At 37.5% G+C, this 13,397-nt stretch overlaps 1 long non-coding RNA gene and 2 pseudogenes across 1 annotated transcript; 1 reads left to right on the top strand and 2 right to left on the bottom strand.

Annotated features, from left to right (window-relative positions):
- Window positions 1-13,397, top strand: part of LOC134326772 (zinc finger protein 850-like) — a 244,743-nt pseudogene that overhangs the window by 140,916 nt on the left and 90,430 nt on the right.
- On the bottom strand, window positions 2,422-3,934 carry LOC134326829 (uncharacterized). The gene is made up of 3 exons (XR_010014588.1): window positions 3,812-3,934; window positions 3,411-3,475; window positions 2,422-2,546 (listed from the first exon to the last, which is right to left on the bottom strand). It is a non-coding gene; the product is annotated as an uncharacterized LOC134326829 (long non-coding RNA).
- Window positions 5,784-10,183, bottom strand: LOC134326778 (tripartite motif-containing protein 16-like; annotated as a pseudogene).

The following is a 13,397-nucleotide window of genomic DNA, read 5'->3' on the forward strand; positions in this document are numbered from 1 at the left end:
CATATATAGATGGGCAGGCGGACACAAAGGTAGATGAATGGATGGATGAAAAGACATTGTTAGCACCAAAACTGTAAAGAAGTGAGTTGTTTCACATATTTTAACACAAATATATTTTAAACACAATCTATTCTTCAAAGATCAACTAGCACTTACTTCAAGTTTCCGAGATCCAGGCCTCATTGTAATTTTCTCTTTTACATCATAGTCCTAGAATGAAATGATTTAGGATATGTAGTTATCTGGGGCTACAAAAACAGTAACATTCTGTGGATGTGGTTGTAAAGCAATGTACTGAATATCAAACTTGCTGCTACTATCATGAACAAGAATATGGAAAACCCATCCTTATGTGCTGATGTAGGCAGATACTGTTATCTACAATACCCGGGTCTTCTCTGTTGGACACTGAGACTCTCTCAACCTCAGCAGCCCTCCTTGACATGTGGTCATTTTCCTGGAATAAAAATACTGTTTTTAATTTCATATTTAAAATCTGTAGTTAACAGAATGCTACAATAGCTTAAACACAGTGGCACAAATGCAGGGTTTTCCCTGGGTTGTTGGTGGGCTTACGTGGTGTGGTCACTGGGCTTGGACTTAGGTGGTGCCCAAGTCTTATAAGAGTAGGAAAAACCTGAAATGTGTGTTAATAGACATTTTCTGAATAAATCATATAAACTTTGATCAACTGCCTCAGTTTCACGGCAATAATTTAAAGCACACATATCACCCATCATTCAAAAGAAAATGCTGGACCTCCACTATTTTAAGAGCAACTTGCAGGTTAACGTTCACATTTAATTAAGACGTGTATAAATAAGACATAAAAGGTGAATGTCTTGTAGGAAATTTTAAAAGCATTTACAAACTTTTCTATGTTTATTTCTTAGTACTATTATCTGTACACTTGGAATCATAAAAAGTGATAGTTTTATTGCACTAGTGCTGAACTGCACTATAGTGCAATAAACCTATCACTTTTACCCGCTCAGCGTCTGCGGGAAAATGCATTGATGCTCCGGGAATGTATGAGTTAAGTTAACAAAATCAAGTCGATTTGTGATAAGTAGCTGATTCTGAACGAACTCGTCTTCAAGATGAACGTGTTCTAACGCATTTGTAGTCAATGAAATGTTAACACAACTGTACATATTTGACCATTTAATTTTTGACATTTTAGGGGAAGCTGAGCTTCCCTTGCAGTCTTAGAGAAATCGCCACTGCACACACACACACCTTCACTCCAAACCTCCTGTTACACACTGACCCAGCGGCTTTTTCTTCATCAAAGCTACACAATGAGACAAAGATCAGCTCATACTTTCATTCTTACTACAGTAAAACACACCGTCTTGCTTGTACTATAGGAAATTATACTGTTAATATTACAAAAACATATTAATGAATAACTGCCCGAATTTTCAAACGTTTCCTTGTACTGCATTTATTATAAAAAAAAATTAAAATTAAAATCATTACCGTTTAACTGACTTTTAAAGTGAAGTTCATAATCATGTGGAGTTCATCATCCCCATCTATTGGTGCTAGAAATACATTACATCTTGTTGAATAGGTACAGATTTGTGACTATATTATTATTATTTGAAACGTGTTGTAGACCTGCAATGGCGACTGTTTTTGGTATACAGGAAAGAAAAGGCCCAATGCAGGTGAAAGGTGTTATTTGGCAACCAGCACCAAGTAAATATTGGACAGAACACATGATGGAAAAAAGCTTTAAAAAACGCAAAGGAGATCAGGGTAGAAGATTTTTATTAAACATGAATACATATTACAGCAGTCTCGTACACATGTTATAAATGGAGAACATTCCTGCGTGCTCTCACTTTACACACTGGACTCACATGATAACAAAGCTAAACAAAAGCTATTGCACCTTGATTGTCCTCAAAAATTTGCACTGGTGCACATTTGTGTACATTACCAATACCTTCCAGTAACTGGGTAAGATATACACTCTCAGCTGTTAAAGCCATATACTCAGCTTCACATGTGGATCATGCTACTGTACACTGTAAAAAGGACACTGTGAAATGTACAGTAACTTGCTGGCAGCAATTAGCCAGTAAGTTGCTGTAATAAATTTTACAGTACGCATACTGCAAATTTAATTACAGTAACTATAAAATACTGTAATATTTATTACAGTAATAATCACAGTACTGTAGCTCTTTTTACAGTAATTTCACATTACTGTAACCTATTACAGCAGTAATCACTTTACTGTAATTGTTCTCACAGTCTTTTAATTACAGCAAATATCAGACTACTTTAAAGGCATTACAGCATTTAACACTAAAATAATATTCGAAAAATAACTATACATTGTAAAAATTAAGACACTGCATTTGTAACAAAAAATCATTTATTGAATTTCAACATTTTAAAAATACATAGATAATTAAATAAATAAATTCATATTTTTATAAACACAGCTGTTCTGAACAAAAACAAAAATGTGCAAGTGCTTTGTTTTACATTTGCTGGAATCCACATCTTGGGCTGAAGTTTTCTTCCCTGGACTGTAAAGATAAAACAAGGAATTACTGTTACTGCTATAGAAATGTAGTGTAGCGTCGGCACAGGCTTTACCCAGAAAGCCTTGCGGCAGTGGTGTCTAAGCTCACCGTAGCCGTGTATCCTGGTGTTGGGAATAGGGTGGCTGCGGTGAGGGTTGGGTAAGTAGCTTATATGTTTGTCTGTTGTATGAATGTATGTGTGTATGAATGGGTGTCTGTCCCTAAACCACTGAATGAACTGCCAAAGGCAGCTCACTTGCGGCCCTGACACTATCCTTCCTGCTCGCCGGCGCCACATTGGTGTCAGAAGTGGGATTGTGGCATTTGGGTGGCTCTGGTGGTACAGTGGGCCAATATGCCCGATCTGTCTGAGTGCGCTAGCCCAGGTGGCTGTAGGGGCAGGGTGCCCAGTCCAGCAGTGGGTGGAAGAGCGGCTCAGGAGTGTAATGGGGTGCGGTCTGGCCGAGGAGCCACCCAGTGGACGCTGGTGAGTGGGTCTCCGGGACGGTTGACCATTAGGGAGGGGGCAGTGTAGCGTAACTGGGCAGTGTAACTTTACCCAGAAAGCCTTGCGGCAGTGGTGTCTAAGCTCACCGTAGCCGTGTATCCTGGTGTTGGGAATAGGGTGGCTGTGGTGAGGGTTGGGTAAGTAGCTTATATGTCTGTCTGTTGTATGAATGTATGTGTGTATGAATGGGTGTCTGTCCCTAAACCACTGAATGAACTGCCAAAGGCAGCTCACTCGCTGGCGCCACAGTATATACAAGACTGGAGACTGACAATTTAGTTAATTCCTAACCTCCCATTAAAGATATCACATTAATAAACACATTCTACTATTAAAAATGTGCTGTTTAAAATTCTTACCTGTTTTGGGGCTCTGTTTTGCTTTAGTCCACTTCAGTAGGCTACTTAGACATGCCTCACGGTAACTAGAAATAAACGAGTGACGAGTTTCACCACATAGAACATGGAGCTACAGCACAGCCACATATACACACGAACGTTACGAACAGTGTTGTTACTCCTACGTACATTCAACTTATGCCGTTATCAACTAAATATCACCAGATAACAAAATACCATGTACAAATAGCTTATTTTGGTAATGTTATGAACGCTGGCTCTCTATCACTTTTGGCTAGACCATTAGCTAGTTGTTTATCAACTGGCCGATTAGTTCTATGTTAGCGAGCTAGCTCGCTCTCTGTCTTGATAGCGTTTTAAAAGAGTAGGTGACTATTATCAAGTAATTATAATTTCTGTACCTGTTACTGATGATATAAAGACGTCTTTCTGTCTGAGTGATAAAAAAAAACTAGTATTTGTGTTAGATATAATGCAAACTGTACTATTACCAAAGACGGATTATTGTTTAAAATGACAGAAAAAGAAAAATCCCGCTTAAACTTACCGTATTGTGATTCACAGCAGAAATATGCTTACTGTAGAATTCGCCCACCACTGAATCTTGACCATGATCCACAGTAAAATGCTGTGTACAGGTTCTACAGTAAGAATTTTATCATTCTACAGTAGTAATACTGTAAAAACTACAGAAATTTGTTACAGTGTAGGTTGTTTCTTTGTTTTTCATGAAACTAAACCTCCTGTCTCATTTAAGTTGAGATCATTTCATGCTATGTTATCCTGGCTATCTGTAGCCTATTCTGAGTCATTGTAAGCTTAGACCTTCTTTGCACTTTTTGTAACACATTTGATAATCAATAGTGCCCTTCAAGTATCTCAACACATATTTTGCTGTTACCCAGCAGTTTATTTTAGTTTCAATACAACGTGACACTGACAAGATAAAGAAAGCAAAAATAAAAATGAGAGAGTGTTTATGGCTCTTCTGTCACAAAATTAATCGAAGCTGAGCGGCTGTGGAAATTATATACCAATAAGGCATAACATTATGACCACCCTTTTAATATCATGTTGGTCCCCCTTTTGCTGAGCAGCCCCTGACCTGTCAAGGCATGGACTCCACTAGAATCCTGAAGGTGTGCTGTGGTATCTGGCACCAAGATGTTAGTAGCAGATCCTTTAACTCCTGTAAGTTGTGAGGTGGAGCCTCCATGGATCGGATTTGTTTGTCCAGCACGTCCCACAGATGCTCGCTTGGATTGAGATCTGGGGAATTTGGAGGCTAAGTCAACACCTCAAACTGGTTGTTGTGCTGCTCAAACCATTCCTGAAGCATTTTTTGCTTTGTGGCAGGGCGCATCATCCTGCTGAAAGATGCCACAGCCATCATGGAATACCGTCTCCATGAAAGTGTTTACATGGTCTGCAACAATGCTTAGGTAGGTGGTCCGTGTCAAAGTAACATCCACATGGATAATAGGACCCAAGGTTTCCCAGCAGAACATTGCCCAAAGCATCACACTGCTTCCGCCGTCTTATATAGTTTATTGGTTTTGTGTATATAAAAGATGAATATTTTATTGATGGGGGTAATTACATTGTGTATATGATTTTGAGTGTTATTCCAATACTGTTGGCATGTTTTTGTAAAACAGACTGAACCCTGATTTTCACATTCTGTAAGGTGCTGGGTGGATGTACACAGTGGGGGGTAAAGGGTTTTGTACTGTTGTACAGAGGTTGGGGTTACTGTGTTTTATCATCATGGTTGATGGTTTTTGTTTGTTTCCTCTTTCTTATAGCATCAACAGTTTTACGTAATATATAAATACTGAAGCAATACTGAGTTCCAGTGGTTACTAGGAGATCCAATCATCCTTTACTACACACGGTTATTAAGACTGAATAATATTTTGCAAAACTCGACTGCCTTTCTAAACCAGCCTAAACCAAACCATCAGGAATTTGTTGTTAGGAGCTGGAAAAGGGGGAGCAGTCTATGCCATTATTTATTATTACCTATTATTTATTATTTATTAATTATTTATTAATTTATTTTGGTTTCAATATAGCATCACACCAGCAAGAAAAAGGTGCTTTGTAAGGTGTTGCAGGCAGCAATGACGACTTTTGTTGTACATAAGAAAAAACAAATAAATATTACAAAAAAAATAATAAAATAACTTAAACTGCCTCTGAAAATCAAAGGTCTCCTTGTACTGCATTTATCATTAGCTAAACTAAAAAAGCCAAATTAAATAAATACTTTTTCACAGCACTGTATTTATTGTGTTTTATATATTTTTTTAAATGTCTTGAAATGTTTCCTTATTAAAAAGAAAATCTTCATAAATGTATCACTGCCTCACAGATTGTAAAATCACCCAAACAGTTTAATGTTACACTTTCATGTTAATTTGACATTTAATTTGTTAAATCTGACAGTTTCACTTTTGATCCATAATTAAGACCAACCCCTGGGTAGAGGGGCTGAGTGAACGTGGTCTGAACTCTGTGGAGAAGCTTCATTGTATCAGAGGTGCTGTAGAAGGACAGAGTTCCTGCTTCATAATCCACATACACTCCTATTCTAGAGGAACTCGGCATTATGGGAATTTCAGTCTCTTTGTTATTGTGGCAGAATGAAAAAGAACAGGTTGGAGAACAGGACAAACTCCAGGACTGATCATTCCAGCCAAACACACACTCATCACCACGTCCCTTCCTGCTGATACTTTTATATGACACTGCTATATAACCCCACTTATTCTCACTCCACTCAACCTCCCAGTAACAGCGTCCACTCACACTCTCTCTACACAGAACCTGAGAGTAACTATCAAATCTATCTGGATGATTAGGATACGACTGGAATGTTCCACTCCGTGTCACCACTTTGTTCTTCTCAGACAGACGGAGGTTTTTATTTACTGTGTTTGGATCCAGTGTGAACTGACAAACATCTAGAGAGGAAACACAAAATAAACCAATTAACATAGAAGAGAGAGAGAGAGAGAGAGTGTGTGTGTGTGTGTGTACAGTGTGTATATGTACTGTGTGTGTGTACAGTGTGTGTGTGTACAGTGTTTTGTGTGTGTACAGTGTGTGTACAGTGTTTTGTGTGTGTACAGTGTGTGTACATTGTGTGTGAGTACAGTGTGTACACTGTGTGTGTAGTGTGTGTACAGTGTGTGAGTGTATGTCTAAGTGTGTGCATGTGAGTGCGACACTAGACAAGCACACCCATGTATTACACAAAAACTGCACAAATACACAGATACACTACACATACAATTAAATACTATTTAAACACACAAACACTACACAAACACTACACAAACAATCAGACACTACACAATCACTCACAAATGCTACACAAACACTGCACACACAAACATGACACAAACAGTACACAAACACACACAAGAACTACACAACACACACATACAAACCCTACACATACACACAGACACTACACAATCACACTAACACACACATACATTACACAAACACTGCACAAATACACACAGACACCACATACACACAAAAACTACTCAAACACACAAATGCTACACAAACACACACATACACTACACAGACATACATAAACAGTACACAGACACACACCAGCAACACACAATAAAACCACAAACAGTCATGCTAATAAAGCTCTGTGAATTGTGTATGTGTGTGCGCATGTATGAGACTGTTTGTGTGTCTGTTAATGTGTATGTGTAAGTGTGAATGTGTGTAAGAGTGTGTAAGTGGGTAAGCATGTGTGTCAGAGGGTGTGTCTGTGTAAATGTGTGTGTGTTTTTCAAGGGTTTCTGTGACTGAATGATTGAGACTCAAAATCTCCTGGATCAAAAATATACAGACAGTTTAAATGATTGTTTTACTTGTTTTAACTTCATGACCTCTGAAGTGTGACAGATATGTAAAAATACAAGGTAACTGGGGGTGGGGGTGGGGGGGATGCAAATACATTTTCACTGCACTGTGTATGTTTGTGTGCTTGTGAGAAACTTACATTGTAGAAAATCTTCTCTGATTTCAGGTTCAGGAGTAATCCGGACTTTCTTCACTGCAGAAAGAGTAACAGTACAATCACTAATCACAGAAAATAAATATTTACACCAGAAACTGTAGCAGGTATAGCCAGTAAGAAGTTTGACATGTTCTCTCAGTGTTTGTTTAAAGTGATCTTAAGTCTGAGTAACTGACCAAGTATGAGTGTATGTCATTTGACCTTGGACTCACTGTGACCATGACCAGTACTGGGTTAATGAGTAAATGAATTATGTTGTTAGATGTAAAATGTTCATGTTGGTGGATTTGATTGTTTTTATTGATGTTTGAGTACCGAAGCATTTTGGAGACAATGGAACACTGAGGGCTTGAACTCACCTTCATCTGGTATCTTCTCACACTGATCTTTCCAGAATGTTTCTACTTTCTCTCTCAGCTGAGATACAGACTTTGTAACATCCTCAAATGTGAGGAAAGGACTGATTGTGATGGTGGCTGATTCTGCAGATCCAGCAGGAGCCGAGAGAGACTAAAAATTCTACATCCAGACAAATAATGTTCACAGAGAAACAACAAGATGATGATGAGCCACAAATGATGGACGACAGACATGAAGCACAGAGTGATGTTTCTCCAAATAACATTAACAGTTTTTCATGATCTTTTGATTCATAATTGTGATGTTGTTTCTCTTGCGTTTCCGGCTCTTCTCAACATGTTTGAATAAATTCTAACAATAATCAAGTTTAAGGGAACAGATTTCTCAGCTAAAGGCATCAAGTTTTAAAGTTTAGGGGACATCAAGTTACAAGGTTCCGCTGTATTTTATTACTTGGACTGGTGCAGCAATAATATAATTATTTTAGTGTTGTTACCTGGAGGAAATGGACGGGATCGTCTGTGTGTGAAAGCTGTTCCAGTTCAGCATCTTTCCTCTTCAGCTCTACAATCTGCTGCTCCACCTGTTTCAGGATTTTTTTAGCTCGACTTACTTCTGCTGTTTCTCGATCTCTGATCAGATCTTTTAGCTCAGAGCATCTTCTGTTAATTGAGTTGATTAGTTCAGTACAGATCCTCTCAATGTTATTTACTGCTCTCTGTGCAGAACACTGTTAGAAGATTCAGAAAGAGGAAACGTTTCTCACTTAGATATTTGTCCATCCTTTACATTCAAATGTAGCTACTGGCCAGACTAAGACTTTCATCACTCATAGTTTGGTGATGGTGCTAAATGGCTTGATCTTTCATACCCTTGAAAATGTTACCATAATCATCATGTCCACATGATGCAGTATTTGATATTCTACTTCCCAAATATAAGAAAGAGTTCCAGTCTTCTACCTTCCACCCTAAACTCCAGAACTTCTTCTGTGTTCACCATCACTTTAGTTTTTACTGCATTTATCAGCAAGTTATATTTCCTCGCAGATTTTTGATACAACACACCTGCTCTTGTATGTCCTTAATTCAAAATTATATGTGTGGATTAAATCTAATAAACACAAAAAAAACCCATATGTACTGTAAAATGTGCTAGTGGTAGCATACTGTTACAGAAATTCTTTTGAGTATCAGAAAACAGCAGCCTGGTCAGGACTGGGAAATTCAATGTAGTGATCTTCTCAAGTCTTTACCAGAAATCTTATACAGTAATTTATATTTAAGCATCTTGATCCAAAGCAACAATTAATAATCTTTTTGGGTTGCTCAGTCAAAGTCCTAATCTGATCTTATCACCCTTATAATTTTTAGCACAACCTCAGAATTGCTGTACAGCATCAATCAGCAACTAACCAGGCAGATTTTAAAGATTTTTTTAAATTCATGAACAAAGATGCTCCATCACATGCAAAGTTACCTGAGATATAAAATATCTAATTTTTAATGGACATTGGTTTAATGGAGAAGAGTCTGACTGATCCTGAGAGCTTTTTGTTTATAAAACTTACCTTGTGAGACTCCACAGCATTTATCAGCTCACAAAGTTTCTTCTCTCTCTTCTGGATTTTCTCCTGGAATTTTCTATGGATCTTCAGCAGCTGCTTCTACACAGAATAACAATTCAGGATTGACTTGTATTGTGTACGAGCACCAAATGAACAACGTCAGTGTAAATGCTAATAAGTTGCTACTTATTAAAGAGAGCTGTATAATATTTTTACCTGTTTCTCAGTTCTTTCTGCCACAGCTGATATTGTATCATGTCCTTTATGATCATCCATGGTACACATCAGGCAGATACACTGCTGATCGGTACGACAGTAAACCTCCAGCAGTTTATCATGCTGAGAGCAAATCTGATCCTGGAGTCGTCTGGAAGCTTTAACTAGCTTGTGCTTCTTATAAAAGGGAATTTGATAATGAGGCTGAAGGTGAGTTTCACAGAAAGAGGCCAAACACGCCAGACAGGATTTTACAGCTTTGTATTTTTTCCCAGTGCAGGAATCACACTCCACATCTTTAGGTCCAGAAGGAAGTGAACCTTGGGCTTCTCTCTTCTTCAGGTTCTCTACAACGTTTGCCAGTATAATGTTTTTACTCACTTCAGGTCTTGGAGTGAAGGTTTTTCTACACTGTGGACAGCTGTATGTTCCCTTATCATCCTCCTGATCCCAGCAGTTATTAATACACACCATACAGAAACTGTGTCCACATGATGTAGTTACTGGATCCTTCAGTGTTTCCAGACAGACTGAACAGCTGAACTCGTCCACAGTTACTGAATTTTTTGACTCGGCCATTTTTCTACACATAAACAGAAACACCAGTAAACACAGCAAGTTATTTACAGCAGCTCAGACTTACTGGTTTAGTTTATGAGCATTATGTTCATGTTTACGTTTCTCAAATTTGTTTTACATTTTTTGATTATCTATTGCAGTGGCTCTCAAACTGTGGTACGCGTACCACTGGTGATACGTGAAGCAGCACAAGGTGGTATGCCAGATAATCTCGGAAAAGTAATTACATGCACCAAAAAAATTAATAATTTAATAATTATAAATAAAAAAAATATTAAACAAAATGTGTAAATTTGTAATAAAATCTGTTTCAAAGTTCTTATAATCTGTTGTAATAAAATCAGTTTAATTAAAACGAATGTGTTTTTAAAAATATTCGGGGCTGCGCAGACACAGTACTTCATTACGTCTATACTCCACGTTCGCGGTTTCCATTTCCATTCGCTTTTGGCAGAGCCAGATCTGTGTTTGAATCTCACTAATCTCGTTCCTGATATTACAAGGCTGCTCCGCTAAACAGGCGCACTCACTGAAAGGGTTAGTGGTAACTGCATATATACTAGTGATGAGTTGTTTGTGAACAATCCGATTCCATTGAACGGATCTTTGAAATTAACGAAAGGAGCCGAGTCTTTTATTTCTGCACAGTTCTAATCGACTGTAATCCACCCATTCAGCTTCGCATCAGTAGAGGGAATTAATCATAACTCGTAATAAGAGCTGCACTTTCAGTATCACGGAGAGCGAGCAAGACACACACACACACACACACACACACACACAGAGAGCTAGAGCTAGTAGTATAATGACAAATAATTGATAAATAAACTATAAACTTGTTTAATTGTGTTAAATCTGGTTATTTCATTGTGCTTATGTTTTAAAGCAGAAACAAACAGTCGCATGTCTGCACAAGAGAGGATTTTTCTGAAATTTAATGAAATGCAACCACAGTATGTCTCTTCCCTGTGTTTTTTTTTCCTTTTGAAATAAATCTTTTTTTAGGTGTTGTTTGAATTAGGAATACATTTAAGGCAAGGTAGCAAAATTTGATATTAATATCGGGGGTGTCTTATAGTTGTGCCTCCCGAAGAACGAAGAGCCATTTTTTTGAACGGCTCTTTAAAAGGAACCGAGCGAAAAGATCTGACTCCCTTCAAGAAGCCATAATTCCCATCACTAATATATACACACACACAATTAATGTGTGCCATATGTGGTTCTGTGATGAGAAACATAGGTGGTACTTGGAACTTTTGGTTTGATAATGGGTGGTACTTGGTCTAAAAAGTTTGAAAACCACTGATCTATTGTTGTGTGACTTTTAATTTGCAATGTGGTTGTAGTAAGTAGTACAAGTCACAAGTTAACTACCACAACCTTCGTCTTACCAAAACTTGCGTTTCTTAATTTCTGTTAATCTTTTATATTTTATTATTATTGTACCTTTACTGTACATTTTATGATTTGTTACTGTACCCATGCTCTATGACTTTTATAATGTGGTTGTAGTAACTAGTACAGGTGACTAGTTAACTACTACATCCTTGGTTATATGAAAAAAAATATTTTATTGTTTTACTTTTAATTCTTTATTACTGTACCCATACTGTAGGGTTTGTGTGTATTGGGTGGTACATGTCACTAGGTAACTATTGCATCGTTTATTATATTAAAATGATTGTTTTTAGAATTGTTGACACTATATATTTTGACTGTACCCATACTGTAGGACTTTATACAGTTGTATTGAATGGTACATGCCACTGGGTAATAACTACACCTCGGCTTCATGCACTTTGTAGACGCTCCCTTAGCACTTCCTTAGCATTTCAACGCAGCATTTCTGTAAACATTTACAGAAAAAAAAAACGTTTTAAACATATTTGATTGTAGTTTGTTCCTTGTTTACTGCAGAATCAGTTAATGCAGTTTCACTCATTTTTGGATGTTTATTAGTCGAGAACGAGCCGAAAGAAACTCGAATGTCAGGCGAATGTCCAAGACTTCCTGGTTTAGTTCGTGAGTGTTCTGTTCAAAACAAGTGTGTTTAAATCAAATCAACAATTTGAACTACATAAAGTAACAATACACAGTAATGTACAGAAGTGTGGAAATGTATAAACTCACCTGCGTTCATCAACTTCAATTATCAACAAAACTACAAACACAGACACGGAACAGATCCGCACTCGAACAGAACAGGATCAGATCAGTTTCACTTCTGCTGAACTAAAGGAGAGAGAGAGAGAGAGAGAGAGAGAGAGAGAGAGAGAGAGAGAGAGAGAGAGAACAGAACAGAACAGGATCAGATCAGTTTCACTTCTGCTGAACTAAAGGAGAGAGAGAGAGAGAGAGAGAGAGAGAGAGAGAGAGAGAGAGAGAGAGAGACTTGACTTTTAGAAGGCATTTATTTTAACAAAATTTGATTACATTAAACATTAAAAAAATAAAAAAATAAATAAACTGTTAAAAAAAGACTACATAATTTTAGGGCATGAGAATTTGTGTAAATCTAAGTTCTTTGTCAACAAGAGAACACAAAACAGTGTTATAGCACCAGATATTTGTAAAAGCAGTGAGGTTTTGAGTTTGTTTATAGAAAAAGAAATCAATTAAAATCCTGGACTTGATCATTCCAGTGGCGATTGTCACAACATCATGGCTTCCTTTCTGTTGGGTCTTGTTTTTTTGGCTGATGTACACTGCCATTTTTGCTTGTCTAGTAATGAAGTTTAGCAGCTGGCATTTCGTTCTCCTTTTCTGTGAGTATTTTACCCCCAGTATAAAAGTCTGTACCGAGAACTTTTCACTGAAACCAGAAAACACAGCATTTAAAAAAAGTAAAAAGTGGCTTTAGTCTGGCACATTGCATAAAAGCATGGAAAATGGTTTCTTTCTCTGGACAGAAGGGACAGCTTTGATCTGTTTCTGGAGATAAAATAGAGATAAAAGCATTTACTGCAACAATCCCGTGTAGAACTTGCCACTGCAAGTCTCCAGTTCTTTTGGCTAATGGTGGCTTATAGAGGATTCTCCATTGGGGTCGCTGTTCTTCGCTCAACCCCAGAACAGTTCGCCAGGGAGTGTCTACTCTGTTACATAAACATTTCTTATTAAAAACATATACACAGGAGTTGTAAAGACGTTTTCCATTAACCTCATACAAGTTCATTTTGATGTTTTCTTTACCCTTTAACAAAAAATTTGCACT

This window comes from Trichomycterus rosablanca, chromosome 14 (genome assembly GCF_030014385.1).
Source record: "Trichomycterus rosablanca isolate fTriRos1 chromosome 14, fTriRos1.hap1, whole genome shotgun sequence".
In the NCBI taxonomy this organism is placed as follows: Eukaryota; Metazoa; Chordata; class Actinopteri; order Siluriformes; family Trichomycteridae; genus Trichomycterus; species Trichomycterus rosablanca.